Genomic DNA, 6,000 nt, shown 5'->3' on the forward strand with positions numbered 1-6,000 from the left:
CTAACTTTTCAAGAAAACAGTGATACACAACATCTGTTGATCACTCTGCAAACTACAAACACAAATTTCAACTTTATATCATATACATTCATTTCTATGGTTTCATATCTTTGCAAAGCTGAGTTTTCAGTGATTACAGTGATAAAAAAGCAACTGTGCTAATTTGATATGGAACAGAAAATGAGGAAGGCAATGTCCAATCTGTTTTCAGTGTTTGAAAAAGTTGTACAGTGCCCAAAAGGCACAGACATCTCATTAGCAATTATGATTATTTAAAAATGAAATTAAAGTTGTGGATTTTTTTACTTTCAATTTACCTGTATTTTTTTCAAACAGCTACTTAGATTCTAGTACATAAACACTTACGTTGTTTGATCCCAGCTACGTATTGAAGTAAACTGCTATGTATTTCTCTTGCATCAAAGTCATTGTGAAATAATTACTGACACACTAAAGACACCATGAACAAAGAAAATTTGAGAACTTCTGGCTTTAAGTCTTAGAGCCTGCTTACTCACAAATACACAGGACTCAAGTAAATGAAGGCAAGTCACTGGTGATAAATAAAGGAAAATAATAAAAGTATCTGAAAATATACTTTTCCAAGTGCCTGCATAAACTCGGTCCAGAGGAAGGGAATGAGCCTGGGGTTACTGTGAGCAAAATCAATAGTCTCAATGTCAGTACCAAATAAGTCAGTGCCTCAAAATGCATATGCGATCTAAAAAGGAAAAATGTGAAAGGAAGCAATGAGACAACCTGAGAAAAGTAACTCAAAAGTACTCCACATAACAGAAAAAACTCACTGGAAACACCACATTGTTAGGTTAGATAGTCACAGAGACACAAAATAAGCATGTATGCAACTTCACACTCAGAGGTATCCTGGAAGTATCTGGTAGTATTTCTGATCCCAGACCAAAATGAAACCAGGAAATGTACAAATGCACATGTGGAAAAAGATACTAAAAAAGAAAGGAAACAAGGTCTTAGGACTGTAAAACACACAGATACAGAAAAAAAGAGGGAAATAAAGCAAAACCATGCAAGCGGAAGGATCCTCTCAACACAGAGTAAAAAGGATCACAAACCTAAAACAACCCATAAATCCTCATCTAAAGGCAGGGGAAGATAGACTGAAGATGAGGCCATGCAATGCCTAAAATTGTGATTCCAACACGAATACAACAAAAATACTATAGCAAAACATAATGCCGATCGATATGAAGGAATGGCCCTTATTCCACAAATAAAAAAGGATGAGACCCAAATCTGATTGAAATTTTCACATTCTTAATTAGTACACAAGATTTTTTATGTAAATGCAAAATTCATTCCAAACGTAAGGCTGCAAACTATTGGTAAAAAAATTTTAAGTTAAAAAAACTTCCATGAAGGACACTATTGGTATGTTATTGTGTTGTTTAAATCAATTAGAGATAATGGAGGAGTTATCTGGGATATCTATGCACATTTATTTTACTAAAACTAGGTAAGACAAAAGGAAAACTAGTGAAAGCAGAGAGATGTTGGTATATATAGTAGCTAATAGTCCAAGTTATGCATTCTCTTCCTTTCTCTGGTACTAGCTAACTGTGTGACCTTTGAAATGTCCCTTAAATCTTACTGTTTCTCAGTTGCCCCAAACTTGTAAAATGTATAATATATAATATTTATTGTGTGAGCATTGTTGAAAGAATGGGATATGATGAAAGAATGAAAATTTTTTGAAAATATAAAGTTCTACAATCAAGATATTATTATAACCACTCAAAACAGTACTTTTACTTTCATTCTCACATGAGCTTTAGGAAGAGACAGACATGCTAGCAGCAGTTTAGAAATCCTTATAGAGAACCTATAGATTTTACACTCCAATGGATCATACCTGCAGTACTAGAACTTAAACTCATGGCCACATCAGATAGTATCAAAGAAGACTGAAGAAAATAATTGCTACTGTAGTTTTGTTAATACTGTATTAAAATTATTCCTGAATAACTGATTGCCAGATCTCCTGAATTCTATCTACAAAATGTATCTTGGGTCTGGAAACCAATATGTCATTAAATTATTTCACGTCCAAATGAAATATTTATCAGTATTTATGACATTTCCAAAATGATTCTCAAATTTGTTAACTCCCTCCTATTCTCTCTCACGGCCCTTGACTAAGCCCTTATTGTCTCTCACCTGAACATTTTTTTAGCATAGTTGACACACAATGTTACTTTAGCTTCGGGTATACAACGTGGTGATTCAACAACTCTACACATTATGCCAAGCTCATCACAAGTGTACCTACCATCTGTCACCATACAACATTAATACAATATCATTGACTATATTCCCTATGCTCTACCTTTTATTCTCATGACTTATTCATTCCATAACTGGAAGCCCATGTCTCCCACTCCCCTTCACCCATTTTGCCCATCTTCCCCATCCTCCTCCCCACTGGCAACCATCAGTTTGTTCTCTATATTTATAAGTCTGATTCTGCTTTTTGTTTGCTTCTTCACTTGTTTTTTAGATTTTGCATATAAATGAAATCATATGGTATTTTTCTTTCTCTGTCTGACTTTCCACTTAGGCATAATGCCCTCGGGGTCCATCCATATTGTCACAAATAGCAAGATCTCATCCTTTTTTATGGCTGGGTAATATTCCTCAGTGTGTGTGTGTGTGTGTGTGTGTGTGTGTGTGTGCGCGCGCGCACGCGCCACATCTCACCTGAACTTCTAAACAGCCTGATTAAGATCTCTAATTTCTCTAATTCCAATCTCTTCTCCTGTTTATTCATTGCTCACTCCATCCATAATCCTTCTAGTTATCTTCCTTAAATATAGATATGATCATGTCCCTACTATACTCAAAATCTATTTGGCTCCCCTTCACCCCTCAGCATAAAGCCCAAAATGTTTACTATCCCGTTCAAGGTCTTCATAAATCTGGCCACAGTTTTCTTCACAGCTTCATCATCTTGAACACAGCTAAGACTTCAGCCAAATAGGACTGTTCCCTGCTTCCCCAAAGTGAGTTGCATTTTCCTCCTTCTGGCCTTTGTTCCTGTTCTTTCTTCAAGACAAATGGAATGCCACGCCCCTCCACCTCAACCTATTGAATGCAAATGCTAATTCCTCCACAGGAGTTAAGTTTCCCAACTGGAGTTCACCTCTCATCCCTTAGCATGCTGATAGCATAGGTTTATGTATTTTTGCTTGGACACATAGGTTCCTATTACGACAATTTATATAACTCTTGTCTCTTTCACTAAGCTTTAAGTTCACTGAGGGAAGAAGACTTGTCTTCATTTTAATTTCACCTACAAAGCCTAGAAGAGTGTTCTGAATATCAGGAATTCTATAATATGTCCTTTGAATTTAAATATGGAAACCCCTTATGTAAACAAACTTCACCCAGAAAAATCATAGCTAAGAAATAAATAGGAACACATTCCCTAATGGATGGAGGGAAATAGTTGCTATGCTGTGTGCCACATCATATCATGTATCTTGTCTCCTTCAAACATTGGCAGCTGTTTTAAAAACAAACAAAAACTTAAAAAGCTACACTTGTATCCTTTATTTTCAAACACACAACAGCAATCTTTTCAATAATCATGATTCATGGCAAAAGAAGTGTATCTGACTTTCCAAAAACTTCTATTTCTTGAACTCAATTCATGAACATAAGTCATTATCCTTCAAAAGCTGGGCAGAAAAATAAATTCATCATCCAAGACAAATTTATTCATATCTGAGCAGAATTCCCCTTTATACTTCTATCACTAACAAAATTTCTGTTGCACCTTTCTTCTGAAAGCAAAGTGTTTTCAGATCTACCATATATATACATCCCAGTAAGAGAGGGAAGGCTATTATTCTCCCCCACCTTCCAGATTTTGAGAAAATAAGAATCAAAGGAAAGAAATAACATAAATGAGTTTTTGTTTTCAGTAGCTAGGATAAAAATCCTATTTTCATTACTTATTACTAGCCATGTCTTTCAAGTTCTATTCAACAGGCTAAACCTCTCCTCCAAACTCCATGATGCAATACTAAGTTTAGAAGGTATTAATTTATCTGAATGCTAATGCATCTTTTCCTGTATCAAGCTTGCTTAAAATAAGACTCAGACATTTTAAAAGTGACAAGAAAATAGAGACATAGAACAGAGAAGAGAAATTAAGGTCACAAAATCAATTTAAATGTGGCATTAAGTTCAAGTTCTCCCCAGACATCTTCTAAGATACTCTGACCCCATAGACATATATAAATGTAGGGAAAGGAAATTTTGGCAGGTAATATAATAGATGAAACACTTTTTTAATGAGCTTTCACGCCCCAGTACAGTGGATGCCAATTCAAAGAAGAAACTCCAGTGGCCAAAAGGACTTTTCACTCAGGGGCAACAACCAGACTACAAACATCACCTGTTTGTTACAAGTATCCTAACTGGCATCTCAGTTACTTTAAAGAGGCTCATAAAAATTCCCAGAGCACTGAGGAGGGGATAAAAAAAATCAACATAGGCAAGTAGTCAAACAGAAAGAGGGTCCTGCCGCAGCCATTTCCTTTTAGAATCCTGGAAACCTGACAGCATAAAAAAATTACATTTCAAAATGAAAATTTTTTGCCAATGCTTTCTGGGACTCACCCTCAATCTGCAGGGATCCAAAACATTTCCTAATAGTTAACTATTTTATTTATTCTTTTGTGTTGCTATTGTACCCTCAGCTAGAACCTACTCTGAGAAAAGTAACTAATAATTCTACCCTAGGTGAAATTTTCCCAGATGTATTTGTCTTCTATATCTGCTTAGCAATCATGAGATGGAAACAGAAGTACTGAATGGAGCCAGAAAAGACCCCAAATAGCCAAAGAAATGTTGAAAAAGAAAACCTAAGCTGATGGAATCACAATTTCAGATTTTGACTTATATTACAAAGCTATAATCATCAAAACAGTATGATACTGGCACATAGATCAATGGAACAGAATAGAGAACCCAGAAATGGACCCTCAACTCTATGGTTCAACTAATCTTCAACAAAACAGGAAAAAAATATCCAATGGAAAAAAAGACAGTGTCTTTAACAGATGGTGTTGGGAAAACTGGACAGCCACATGCAGAAAAATGAAACTGGACTATTATCTTACACCACACACAAAGATAAACTCAAAATGGATGAAAGACCTAAATGTGAGAAAGGAATCCATCACAATCCTACAGGAGAACACAGGCAGCAACCTCTTTGACCTTGGCTGCAGCAACTTCTTTCTAGACACATCTCCAAAGTCAAGGGAAACAAAAGCAAAAATGAACTATTAGGACTCCATCAAGATAAAAAGCTTTTGCACGGCAAAGGAAACAGTCAACAAAACCAAAAGAACATCCAGAATGGAAGAAGATATTTGCAAATGTCTTATTAGATAAAGGGTTCATATCGAAAATCTATAAAGAACTTATCAAACTCAACACCCAATAAATAAATAACCCAGTCAGGAAATGGGCAGAAAACATGAACAGACATTTCTCCGAAGAAGACATACAAATGGCTAACAGACACATGAAAAAATGCTCCACATCACTTGGCATCAGGAAAATACAAACCAAAACCACAATGAGATACCACCTCACACCAGTCAGAATGGCTAAAATTAACAAGTCAGGAAACAACAAATGTTGTTGGCAAGTATGCAGAGAAAAGGGAACCCTCTTACACTGCTGGTGGTAATGCAACCTGATACAGCCACTCTGGAAAACAGCATGGAGGTTCCTCAAAAAGTTGAAAACAGAGCTACCCTATGATTCAGCAATTGCACTACTAAGTATTTACCCAAAAGATACAAAGATAGTGATCAGAAGGGGCACCTGCACCCCAATATTTAGAGGAGCAATGTCCACAATAGCCAAACTATGTAAAGAGCCCAGATGTCCATTGATGGATGAATAGATAAAGAAGTGGTGGTATATATATATATATATATATATATA

At 35.8% G+C, this 6,000-nt stretch overlaps 1 protein-coding gene across 16 annotated transcripts in view; it reads right to left on the reverse strand.

Annotated features, from left to right (window-relative positions):
- SOX6 (SRY-box transcription factor 6) overlaps positions 1-6,000 on the reverse strand; it is a 583,500-nt gene that overhangs the window by 505,301 nt on the left and 72,199 nt on the right. The gene's annotated exons all lie outside the window — the stretch shown is intronic.

Source organism: Ailuropoda melanoleuca, chromosome 16 (genome assembly GCF_002007445.2).
Source record: "Ailuropoda melanoleuca isolate Jingjing chromosome 16, ASM200744v2, whole genome shotgun sequence".
NCBI lineage: Eukaryota > Metazoa > Chordata > Mammalia > Carnivora > Ursidae > Ailuropoda > Ailuropoda melanoleuca.